Raw genomic sequence first — 13,497 nt, 5'->3', positions numbered from 1 at the left:
GCAAAGGGCAGGATCCTACGAGGCTGGGCCATCTCCAGGAGCCCCGAGAGCCCTAGAATGGAGTCCGAGCCAGGCACAGAGTACGTCAGGGGCAGACAGCCCTCTCCCGGGTATGTGTCTCAATGCTGCCCTGAGTCCTAGAAACATCCAGGGGCTTCTGTAAGAAAAAGCTTTCAGAGAACCTCTGGCGGCTAGTGACAAGAGGAAGGAAGCAGGAGGGAAACGCAGAACATCGCAGGGTGTTGACCCCGACGGCAAACACCCCGGAAAGGAAAGGAAAGGCTCTTTCCTCCGCCCCTTCCTCTGCTCACCCCTCCGACATGAGCTGCACGCTGTCTCACAGCAAACACAGCTGACCTGGGTCAGTCTTTTGGTTCCTTTGTGTAACTCAATGGAACAGCCTTGTCAGTAAGTGTCCCTCAAAGCCACCCAGCATCGTCTAAGACCATCCAGCACATGGCTGGGCAGGCCATGCACTGCACAGCTCCAGAGCCCACCGTGGTGGCCAAGTTCTAGGCCTGAACACAGCGCTTCCCGCCCGTCCTTAGAAGCTTCCTTCTTCTCCCAAGCAGTCCTGCCGAGGGAAGAGACCTTCTCTTGGGCCCACGGTCCCAACACAGCAGCGTGTGTCTACCGTGACATGACGGCCCTGCTGCTCCTGGCACCAAAGCGTCCTCCTCACGCATGCCAAGGGCTGCACCACAAAACCACCACCAAATAAAAACCCTTGCCAAGAGCCCTACCCCCACAACAGGCAGCTTTTAGTTTCTCCTTCATACTGCTAACATCCACAGTGGCCATGAATAATTTTAGAACAACTTAAAAAAAGTTGTTTTGAGGAATCCTATCATGAAAATGTCTTGGTATCGCGACTGACATGGTCACCATCCTCACCGCTCCAGTTACAAAACTGCTGTGGAAAAGGAATGGGATTTTGATTCTACACACCCAAGGGCGCTACCTTCTAAATCCAATGTAGTAGAAAGATTTTTTTAAAGAAGACATAAAGGGACTTCCTTGGTGGTCCAGTGGTTAAGACTCCATGCTCCCACTGCAGGGTGCACGGGTTCGAACCCTGGTTGGGGAACTAAGATCCCGCATGCCACATGGTGCAGCCAAAAAAAAAATAAAATAAAGAAGACATAAAGTCACAAGATTGGGTTGAACAGAGAGGAGACACCACCAACAAGGTGTGGGGGTCTGGAAAGCAGATTTGTGGCAGGCAAATTTCAGACAGCACATGACAAGTGATTCATAACAGAGTCCTTTAAAGACACGTGGCATGATAGCACCATGTATCTCCGGGACCAGGGGTGAAGAGGATGCATGTGTGAAAATAAAAAGGATCGAATGAAAGAAGTAAGATCCCTAAATCCACCTCCCCCAGAAGTCTGAGATTTACTCTCCAGAGAGCACAAAACAGAGGGTCTTTGCGCAGAGAGTCGACAAGCACCCTTGACAGCAAGAGTAATAAACAAAAACCAAGGAGATGAAGGTTATTTTCAACGCTGAGGTTGAGTCCCCCAGGCTAGTCCCCCACTGGGCTCCTAGAATAGTGGCAGCCAGACCTTACCTTCTTCTCTGGGGAATCTTACCAGTGCAAGAAGAAAGGCCTAAGGATACAGATATTGACACCAGAACCCAAATGGTTTCCAAATGGCTTGTTTAGGTCAGCCAATGTGGATCTGCAAGTCAGCCAGCTTCCAATCAGCTTTTTAGTCCCCTGTTCTTAACCCTGAAAGGACAACCAAGGACCACTAGACATCCGAGGGAAGACTCCAACTTGCAGTGCTTCCACCATGGAAGGGCACCACCATGCCCTCTACCACTGAACTTTTTTTTTTTTTTTAATTGAAGTAGAGTTGATTTACAACGTTGTGGCAATCTCTACTGCACAGCACAGTGGCTCAGTTATACATTCTTTTTTATACGCATTCTTTTTTATACTCTTTTCCATTATGGTTTATCCCAGGTTATTGAATATAGTTCCCTGTGCTATCCATTAGGACCTTATTGTTTATCCATTCTAAATGTAATAGTTTGCATCTACCAACCCCAAACTCCCAGTCCATCCCTCTCCCTCCCCCCTCCCTCTTGCCAACCACAAATCTGTTCTCTGTGTCTATGAGTCTGTTTCTGTTTTGTAGATAGGTGCATTTGTGCCTTATTTTAGGTTCCACATATAAGTGATATCATATGATAGTTGTCTTTCTCTTTCTGAGAAAGTATGATAATCTTAGTGGATAGCATGATAATACTGTCACTTAGTATGACAATCTCATGTTGCATCCATGTTGCTGCAAATGGCCTTTTTTGTTCTTTTTTATGACTGAGTAGTATTCCGTTGTCTATATGTACCACATCTTTATCCATTCATCTGTCGATGGACATTTAGGTTGTTTCCGTGTTTTGGCTATTGTGAACAGTGCTGCTATCAACATAGGGGTACATGTATCTTTTGGGGGTTTTCTTTGTTTTTTTGTTTAACATCTTTATTGGAGTATAATTGCTTTACAATGGTGTATTAGTTTCTGCTGTATAACAAAGTGAATCAGCTATACATAAATATATATCCCCATATCTCCTCCCTCTTGCGTCTCCCTCCCACCCTCCCTATCCCACCCCTCTAGGTGGTCACAAAGCACCAAGCTGATCTCCCTTTGCTATGCAGCTGCTTCCCACTAGCTATTTTACATTTGGTAGTATATATAAGTCCATGCCACTCTCTCACTTCATCCCAGCTTACCCTTCCCCCTCCCCGTGTCCTCAAGTCCATTCTCTACGTCTGCATCTTTATTCCTGTCCTACCCCTAGGTTCTTCAGAACCTTTTTTTTTTTTAGATTCCATATATGTGCGCTAGCATCTGGTATCTGTTTTTCTCTTTCTGACTTACTTCACTCTGTATGACCGGCTCTAGGTCCATCCACCTCACTACAAGTAACTCAATTTCGTTCCTTTTTATGGCTGAGTAATATTCCATTGTATATATGTGCTGCATCTTCTTTATCCATTCATCTGTCGATGGACACTTAAGCTGCTTCCGCTGAACTTTTTTTTTTTTTTGCGGTACGCGGGTCTCTCACCGTTGTGGCCTCTCCCGTTGCGGAGCACAGGCTCCGGACGCGCAGGCTCAGCGGCCATGGCTCACGGGCCCAGCCACTCCGTGGCATGTGGGATCTTCCCGGACCGGGGCACGAACCCACGTCCCCTGCATCGGCAGGCAGACTCTCAACCACTGCGCCACCGGGGAAGCCTGAACTGTCTTTTTAATCTGACAAAACTACAGGTGTCATTTGCTGTTTTTACTCTGTGGTCTGAACTCAGGAACTGAATGGATTTGGATAAAGATGAAGACCTGTCCTGGGCAATGGGCTCCAAACGGGGGAGTAAAACAAGCAAGAAGACATGGGCTCCAGAAAACAGGAATTCCAACCAGAAGGAAGGCAAAGGGAATGCCAAGGAGGACAACAAAAAGAAGTCACCGGACGGCAGCTAACTATGCCACACGCCCCGAGAGCAATAGAGCGGATAACTCAAAAAATGGAACTGAAACATAACACTTGATGTGACCGCCCTCATGGAAGCCATACAGACAGCTATTAGGAGGTGTAGCAGAAATGGGCAAAAGGTATAAAGAAAATAAGGCAGATAAAGAAACAAGGTAGGGGCTCCCCTGGTGGTCCAGTGGTTAAGACTCTGCGCTTCCAATGCAGGGGGCCCAGGTTCGATCCCTGGTCAGGGAACTGGATCCCACACGCAGCAGTGAAGCTCCTGCGCGCCACAGCCAAGACCCAGTGCAGCCAAATTAAGTAAATAAATAAATAAGTTTTTAAAACGACAAAAGTCAATTAAGAAAAAGAAACAAGGTAATTATTCATTTCAGGGGGAAAAAAGGAAACTATTGTAGTACAGTATAAAGCTCAGCTGTGAACAGTTGCATGAGTTGATTTAACAAGTATGTGTACATGACATACATAAGTATGCATGTTTGTATGTATGTATGTGGATGTAGACATATTGCCTGGTGTATTAATTTCCTATTGCTTCTGTTACAAATTACCACAAAGTTAATGGCTTAAAACAGCACAAATTTGTTTCTTGCAGCTCTGGAAGTCAGAAGTCCAAAATGGTTCTCGTCACTGGGCTGAAATCGAGGTGTTGGCGGGCTGCATGCTTTTCTGCAGGCCCTGGGGAGGTTCCATTTTCTTAACTTTTTCAGCTTCGAGAGGCTGCGCGCATTCCTTGGCTCCTGGCTCCCTTCCATCCTCAAAGCCAACAATGGCCAGTCTTTCTCCCATCACATTACTCTGACCCTCCTGCCTCTGCCTTTCACTTTCAAGGATCCTGATGATGACACTGGGCCCACCCAGATGATCCAGGATAAATCTCCCCATCTCAAGATCCTTAACTTAACCACATCTGTGAAGTCTCTTTTGCCACATAAGGTGACACATTCACGGGTTCAGGGGATTAGGATGTGGCTGTCTTTGCAGGGCCATTATCCTGCCTGCTACACGCATACATATATGTATATTATTATAGGCATAAGACATTTTTGAAAGAACACTGGTAAGGTACTATTTATTTATTTATTTATTTATTTTATTTTTGGCTGCGTTGGGTCTTCGTTGCTGTGCGCGGGCTTTTCTCTGGTTGCGGCGAGCGGGGGCTACTCTTCGTTGCGGTGCGGGGGCTTCTCATTGCAGTGGCCTCCCTTGTTGCGGAGCACGGGCTCTAGGCACGTGGGCTTCAGTAGTTGTGGCACAAGGGCTCAGTAGTTGTGGCGCACGAGCTCTAGAGCGCAGGCTTAGTAGTTGTGGCACACGGGCTTAGTTGCTCTGCAGCATGTGGGATCTTCCCGGAGCAGAGCTCGAACCCGTGTCCCCTGCACTGGCAGGTGGATTCTTAACCACTGTGCCACCAGGGAAGACCCCTGGTAAGGTATTATTGATAGTATGTCTACCACGAGAAATATTGAGGGGGTTGGCTGGGTAGAATGCCATGGTTGGCCATATAAGAGAGCTAAATTCTTATTTACCAAATAGGAAATCAATGGAAAATGTCTACAATGGAAGAGTCAAAAATACGAACATTACTCAGACCCATGAGATGCAAAATCGCTAGAAGAAACAGCTAAAAGTGGGTGCCTCTGAGAAGAAGAAGGTGGAAGGAGACAAGGAACAACTGCATTTGGTGAAGAGATGTTAGTCCTGTTTACTTCTTAAATTATATGCATGTAATACTGTGAAGAGATAAAAAGTAATTTTTAAAAAGAGAGAATGGGTCTGGGAATGAGGGCTTACATCCAGCTGCAACCATTGGATGGGTTTGGCCTCCGTCCTCCTCCATAAGAGTGCAGCTAAGTCCTTCCACCTCTGTTACGCTACGAAACCGTCACGTCCCACAGAACACCCATCATCAGCTCCTCACCCCCACACAGAGTTCCATCATCCGCTCTAAAAGTGGTACCTCCCTCCCCGCCCCACCATCACATCCCTCACGAAATGTTTAATTCTCGCAACACATCATTTCCACCAAGTCCAGCCCATGTGCAGCATGGTGCACCTCCCTTATGTTCCCCCCTAACTGCATGTCGACATGCCATTGCTGCCCACATCCCTAACCACAGCCCAGCTCGCTCATCAGTCCATCTCAGACCCAAGACCCACAATTCAACCATCTCCCGAAGCCTCCAGACCGTCCTGCTGCATCACCTCCCACCTCTGCCACCACACCGTCCCCAGCACCATTCCCACCCTCCTCACCGATCCCAACCCCATCAGCACCCCCTGAGCCAATCAATCACCCCAAAGCCTCACCTCCAAGCCTGCTCCAACCAGCACCGACTAGATCGTCACCCCAGTCTCACCTCAACAAGGGCCGGCGAGGAATCATCCCCTTCCAGAAACAAAACCATAATTGCCCACAAACCCAGATCCTTCCTCCATCAAAAACAACCCTAATGTGACCACCATAAGAGCCCCTCCGGCTCCATCTCAAGTCCTCTCTTTGAATTGCTGAAAAATATCTGACCGTCTCTGCACCAGGTCCTTCTTCACCCCTCTAGCTGAAGTCTGCCCTTTTTGCAGTGGACTTTGCTGGTTTCGATCTAGTTACCTTCCCAGTGGGGTTTTGTGGTGTTTGTGCCGACCCCACCCCTCACCCTAGTCACAGAGTGAGCGTGTGACCAGGCGGGGCCAATCAGAGGCCCCCCAGGAGAGTTTTGGTGCAAAGGAAAGATGCTAACGTGATGGGACGTGGGTCAGGAGCTGCTGGCTGCATTGGGGAAAGCTTGCCTGAGGGATGGAGATAGACGCTGGAACACTGAGGCCATTGTCTGGGCCCCCGGACCCAGCTGTACCTGGAGGCAGGGCATCTCTGAACCTCCCGGTAATGTGAGACTTTCCCTACTTTGGTGTGAGTGAGTCTGTGCCTTGCGGCTGACGGTCCTGACTCATATACTAATCTCAACCTCCTGAAGTCTTCCCTGGGAGGCCCGACTGCGTGGGTTCAAATTCTGTCTGTATTAGCGTCAGTTGTGTGACCTGAGGCATAACTGTGCATCAGTTTTCTCAGCTGTAAAATGGGGAAAATAACACTTGCCACTTCACAGGCCTGTTGTGAGAATTAAAGTGAGATGTATTAAAAATGCTAACAGGGAATTCCCTGGTGGTCCAGGGGTTAGGACTCCACACTTCCACTGCAGGGGGCCCAGGTTCGATTCCCTCACTGGTCAGGGAACTGAGATCCTGCAAGCCGCACGGCGGGGCCAAAAAAAAAAAAAAAAAAAAAATAGAATGGATGAAATAACATTAAAATTATTTGCTTTAAGAAACATGCCAACAAGAGTGCCTGACACAAAGAATATACTCAATAAATTTTAACAGTTATTAGTCCCTGACTAACCCAGCCCACAGTTTTCTCTCCTTTGTTGACATCCCTGGAGTGCCCGTGAGTGTACTTCACTCCAATGGAGCTTGTACTGATTACGATTCTTACAACCCGCCAGGCCCTGTGAAAAGAGCTTTACAATTTCAACATCTTGTACATCCTCACACCTCACTCCAACCCTCTGAAGTGGAGACTATTTTTATCCCCATTTTCTAGATGAGAAGAATGAGGTATGGAGAGGTTAGCAAAGCTGCCTAAGGTCCCACAGTTCATGGGTGGAGGAACCAGATACAAACCCAGGTCTTTCCCCCGCTGAAGCCCACAGTTTTCCACTTCATCATGATCTCTTACAATTAGCACGTGACCATTGTAAACATGTTAACTTTCCCAAGGAATTGATCAGAAAACAAAGTTTCCAGTTAGTCTCCCTTTCCTGGTGAGGCCTGTCGGCTGTGAGGGCAGGGGGAAGGGTGGTAACAGGCAGTCCAAGCTTCTAATCATCGTGTTCAGTGCCCTGCCGATGAGGGAGTCATTCATTCATTTATTCATCCTACTATTTACTGAGCGCCTACCGTGTGTCCAAGCACTGTGCTAAGGGACATGCATTGTCCCGTCTCATCCTCATAACCAACCTATGAAGTCTATGAAGTTGGTTCTACTATTATTCCCATTTTATAGAAGGATAAGCTGAGGCTTGGAGAGGTTAATTACCTCTCCAGAGTAGTGCAGGTCGAAAGTCCCAGGGCAGGATTCTGAGTCCAGGTCCATCTAACTTAAGAGCCCTTACAAACATGGCGACACCCGGTCACAGATGAGCACGAGTAACACAGACCCCAGATCAGCTCTCCGTGCCCCTGATGTGACACCAGCCTGTAGATAACAGCCTCACGGCTGAATTTCCTATTTGACCTTAGGAGGAGGTGCCAATGAGTCCTGTGGGCGACAGAAGACGTGAGAGTATCTTGTGCCCCACACCACCCAAGCATCTGCCAGGGTGGTGATAAGCTTGGTAAGCTGGGGGCAGCAGAAAGCCGAGAGGAGACATCACAGCCTCCCAGACAGAGATGTTTATCTGCCACATCTTCCCCCACCCTTGGTCACAAGACCGGGGCTGGATGAGGGGGAGGGGGAGGTCCCAGTGCCACTTTCTGATTGCTCATTCTCTCTCAACACGAGGGAGATGCGTGTCATCATACCGTGACTCTGACTTCCAGAAACGTCCTTCCCACCCAAATCACCAGCTGCCCGTAGAATACCAAAAGCCACTGGCGACAGGCCAGCAATCCTGCCATCCTGTTCCCACTTCAAAGCCCATCTGTCTGGCTTTGAAGTCACAACAAGATGACTTGTGGCTCTCACACCACCCTCGAGGCCAGAGCACCACCAGCGTGAGCGTTTTTAATCACACCAAATGCTGCCATTATGGTGGCCACACTGGCAGAGCCGAGCTGAATCAGACTCCTCTGCTCACACTTATGGTTACCATGACACAGCCCCAAAAGCAGGGAGGAGAGGGAAAAAAAAAGGTTTGTACCCAAAATAGACACTGGTAAGGAGCTGAAGTTGTTCTTGGGAGCCAAAATGAGCCAATACAGAGTTCCGTACAGGAGCACGCATTTCCGAACGTGGTGTCAGGAGGAGCCCTGCCGGGGGTCGGGGTCGTGTGTGCGGGGGCAGTCGATGGGCTCCCCACGCCCCCGGAGGCAGGGCACAGGGTCCAGGCTGACAGTCCACACGAGAATCAGCCATGTGGACCCTGGCGGGGCCTGCTGTCTGGACGGCCATGAGCCTGGGTCTGATTCTGTGCTCCCCTCCCCCCAAGCCGAGGTGGCCCACGGTCCACACCTGTGTGATGCTTGGCCCTTCCAGCCTCCTCTAAACAACGGTCCGCACGTGCCAGCTCCAGAGCCTCTTCACTTACTCTCCCCTTGACCCCTGCATCTGGTCCCCACTCCACTCCCGCATCTCTGACAAGGTTTAGGGGCTCTGAATGCTGTCTGCCAAGAGGACACCCCAATGGTTCCCCTGGAAGACGAGTCATTGACCTGGCTTTTGGGGACCGCCTTAATGCCGCTGAACCAACAGACAGGAAGGAGTTACTCCACAAGCTGGAGTGATTGATCCTAGTTACCAAGGAGAAATTGGGCCAGGAAGATAATTTCTGGAATCAGAGGATTCTCTCAGGTACCTCTTAGAACTTCCATGCCCCAAAGTAAGGGTTAATGAAAAACTACAGGAACCGAGAAAAGAAAAGGCAGGACAACCGAGGATTCAGATCCTTCAGGAATCAGGGTTTGGGTCACTCCACCAGGTAAAAGAATCCTGCCCTGCTGAGGTGCCAGCTGAGTGCAGAGGAGATGCAGGATGGGAAATGGGAGAAGGAAGCCGGAGGGCAAACGTGGTCTTGTGAACAAATATAGAAATGAGAACTATAGTAGTTTTGCATGTTTTCTATTTACTTGATATAGATGTGTGTTTATTTGTACATGGTAACACTTTTCTTCTTTTTCCTTCATCTTCCCATTATTTATATTTTATATACAAGTTGTTAGAAGTTAACGTTACAATTTAGTCTTTAGGTAACAGAATATTCAGTGAGACTGTGACTGAATGTGAGGCGTTGCTCATGTAGACAGTGATTGATACAATGAGTGCTGGGACGCCTCATTTGGGAGACAGGGTAAGAACGGGAAGCAGGATAGCTGTGTCTTGGTAGGTAGAAATACAACTATTTGGTTGTGGTAGGGGAGCCCACATGTGTGTAAAAGGGGGCAGATGCAAGCTGTGCAGCCCAAGCAGCAGACTGTGCCAGTTAGTTTATTCACCCTTCATTGCCTGCTCTGTGAGAATGAAGCTAGGCCCCTTAAATATGTCCCCTTTGCCAGCTGGCATGACATCAAACTCCCTCAGCAGAGGGCACTGGAGAGACATTGAAGGAGGAGGAGTTTTCTTTCCTAGAACCAGTGTGCTCTTGAAGGATTTCTGCATCGTATACAACTTCTCCAGCAGTCAGATCCTGCTGCCCCTGGGGCTCCCCTAGTGGCCAGGCCTGTCGAGGCACAGCTTCTCCAGTGCCTGGCCTGCAGCAAGGGTGCTTCCCCAGCACCTGGCTCCAGCAGTGTTCGACAGTCGCGAGCAGCCAGCAGCTTCACCCAATACTCCTTTTGGGTGGTTTAGAAGCATTGTACCTCCAGCAAGATACTTCCTCATGAACAACTTTCCTTGGGACCCAGAAGGATGGACTTCCAGTGAGTCCCGGGGGCAGGTTTCCAGCAAGTCCTGCCAACGTGGCACCACAGTGACTTCCCCGTCACCCAGGGAGCCAGGGGCATCAAGGCCAGGTTCTCAGCCCTGGGGGCCTCTTCCTTGGGCGCTCCATGGCAGCCCTGGGTGTAGCTGCTGTTCTCATATATGCTATTTCTGTGTTCTTTGCAGATCTTTTTACTTCTTAGCCAATCTCTCAATATTCCAATCTCCTGTTATCATTAATAAGTCTTTATATTAAACTTTGCCTGTTCAAATCGCTATGTGGTTCCTGTCTCCTGAGTCGGCCCTGACAGATACAGTCACCCACGGCTTCAAAGGGCCTTTTCCATCCTTGGCGTCCTTGAGCTCAGTTCAGCCTCCTTGCCAGCTAATCATTCCCTGCTTCAAGCACTCACCCAGCGATCCCTCATTGAGTGTCATTGCCAAGCTGGGCACTGGGGTGGACAGGAGACCCCTGCAAGTTCACAAACAAGGGGATTCTCTGGCTCCCTCTGCCCCCTTGGCTCCAAGCTCCTGGCCCTCGGGCCCCTCTGCTCTTTCTCCTGGCTGGCTGGGGTCTTGCTCTCACTGCTGCCCAGTGGGCACCCCTCTCGGGTCCCGCTGTGATCCAGCTGTACCCTAGATTCTCCTCTGCTGAGATGCGTGGGCTTAAATGAGTGCAGACTTCCTACTGCAAGGCCTCCAACTTTATTCTCTGGACATCCCCACCTGGGTGACTTGCGGTTACCTAAAGCCCTGCTCTTCTAGAACCAGATGCTTCATGTTTCCTGTGGCTCCTCTCTCTACGTGGAGGTGGCAGCCCCTTCCCCTCAGCTGCCAAAGCCCAAAACCCCGCAGAGAACTCAGGTCCCACCTGCCCCCTCAGTCCCCACGTTGCACCAGGCACCTGATCCTCGGGCCCCTATTCTCCACCCCTGCCCTCCAGGCCCTCGGGACCACAGGTCTAGACCTCGGCAGTTACCCTGTAACGCGTCTCACCGCCTCTGTGTCCCTCTCTCCCACCCCAGCCTCTTGGCAAAGGTTTTCCACACACGGCTTCCTCAATCAAACCTACGATGCCTGATGGAAATGTTCTGAAATTGTGGTGATGGCTGCACAGCTCCGTGAACGCACTACAAACCATCGAATCGCACAGTTTAAATGGGCGAATTGTATGGTATATGAATCATATCTCGATAAAGCTGTTATTTTTAAAAACCCGATGATGCCAGTGATTTTCACACACTGTAAGATCTGAACTCTGGTCTGGTCCTACACTGCTGGCTCTCCGAGTCTGGCCTCAGCCTACTGCTCTGACCTGGCCCCCACCTCGCCTAGCTGACTCCATCATTCCAGGCCCCCAGCTCACATCCCCTGTTCCCACAGGCTTGTGTCTACGTTCACAGCATTCTCTCCTCCACGAGGGGGGGCTCTTTCCAGAGGGCCCCCAGCCCCCTTCCCCACCCCTCAGGACCCCCACCCCCTACCGCTCCTCCTCAGCCACCCTCCCAGGGGTCTTTAACCAGTTTGTTGCGTAGTCATTTGGCTTTTCTCGTGTAGACGGATGTGTGTGTTTTCTGAAACAGATGAGGTCAGAGTCATGTCCTGCACCCTGCTCTTCTGCCACCGGCCCTCCCTGGTCTCCCTGTTCCGCCTGACCCCTGAGGCAGAGAGGAGGGGGTGAAATCACTCCCAGGCAGCCGCAACATCGCCAGCACGGCGCTGCGGTGCCTCGAGGGACCCCCCACAAGCTCATTCTAGGGGTCGCTTGCCAGAGCTCCCCAAGGCAGTGCGCCAACGGGAAGGGCCCTGCTCCACCTGCCCCAGGCCAGGACGTGCGCCTGCTACGGGGTCCGCAGGCTCAGCCAGCCCCCAGATGCCCAGGGTGCCGGGGGGCGTGAGGGACCTAGGTCAGGGTGTCTGTGAACCATGGGAAGCGGGGACAGCCGGCCTCCCACCCACCCAGGCCTTTGGAAGCTGGTCCCCCGCTTGCCTGGGGCCACTCTCTCCTCATACCATCCGTGCGATGCTCCCCCGCCCGCACCTTTTCACACTCCTCCCAGGCCACAGAGCTGACCCCCTCCCGGGCCCAAACCAGGAGGTCCCCCAAAGAGTCTTCAGGGTCTGGGAGCTGCTGCTGGAGCACAGTCCCTGCCCACCCAAGAGTGCATGAAAGAACCCACTGCTGTCAGAACCACCTGCTGCTCCCTGGGTTGCTTTCTCCTCACTCTCTGCCCCAACCGAAACCAAACCACTTGCAGGGGGGAAAGGGGGCCCGAGAGGAGGAAGAACCCAGGGTTCTGGGTAGCACAACTCAGAATCACTAGCCTCTGGCCCGGGGGCCCTGGTGCAGTTCATCCACCCCTTCAGCCCTAAGGGGGCTCAGCCGGAACCCACCTCAAACCTCTGCCGCTCAGACGCAGGCCACACTTTACCAAACCACACAATGAGAGTCCTTACCTCCTGAGTCTATTTTAAGATATGACAGAATTTGAGTCGAGTGTTTAGCGTGATACCTGGCACATGGTAGGCGCTCAATAAATATGAATTTTTTTAAAAAAGTACCTCATTCACAGATGTAGAGAACACACGTGTGGACACCAAGGGGGGAAAGCGGCAGGGGTGGGGGTGGGGGTGGGATGAACTGGGAGACTGGGATTGACATAGATACACTAATATGTATAAAATGGGTAACTAATAAGAACCTGCTGTATAAAAAAATAAATAAAATTAAATGCAAAAATTCAAAAAGAAAAAAGTATGTCATTAATTAGGGTGAAAGGCCAGTAAAGTGTCCTTAAGAAACCTAGACTCTCACTTCAGACAACGCCCAGGAATGGCTCTCGCTGGCTCCTGAACGGCTGCTGTGGCCTGACCCAGTGTCCTCTCTCCCAGCTAATGCCGCGAGGCCTCCCCTAATCCCCCAGCGCAAGGGCCTTCGCAACCAGAATAAATAACCTCTTTACCAGCACCCTTAACCTGCCACTGTGGCCTCAGGGGTCAGAGGCACACACAGAGACACAGACACAGACCCACACGGGCACACTCACATACACAGACACATGCAGAAAGACATGTTTGTGTGCGCAAACACACACACACACACACACACACACACATGCAGGCAGGCTCCAGGAACCTGAAGCAGGAGGATCCCAGGCGAGGCCTCCCCGCATACGCGTCGCACATTTCACCTAAAGTGTGGGCCAAAGAGGCATTTGGAAACCAGCTTGGGAACCTCATAACCATTCATAACATTGTTCTGAGAGAAAATACAAAACATTGCCCTACAAACAAACATTTGCAGTAGAATTCCTCCAAGAGCTAGGAATTGCCTGTGCTAGAGAACTAACGCAGCA

The 13,497-nt window shown here is 50.5% G+C and overlaps 1 protein-coding gene across 1 annotated transcript in view; it reads right to left on the bottom strand.

Moving 5' to 3' along the window:
* The window catches only part of DNMT3A (DNA methyltransferase 3 alpha), a 102,181-nt gene that overhangs the window by 77,065 nt on the left and 11,619 nt on the right, over nt 1-13,497 (bottom strand). The window lies entirely within an intron of this gene.

Source organism: Stenella coeruleoalba (genome assembly GCF_951394435.1).
Source record: "Stenella coeruleoalba genome assembly, chromosome: 13".
NCBI classification, from domain to species: domain Eukaryota; kingdom Metazoa; phylum Chordata; class Mammalia; order Artiodactyla; family Delphinidae; genus Stenella; species Stenella coeruleoalba.
Note: the sequence above shows the minus strand (reverse complement) of the source record. Positions and strands in the feature narration are given on the sequence as shown.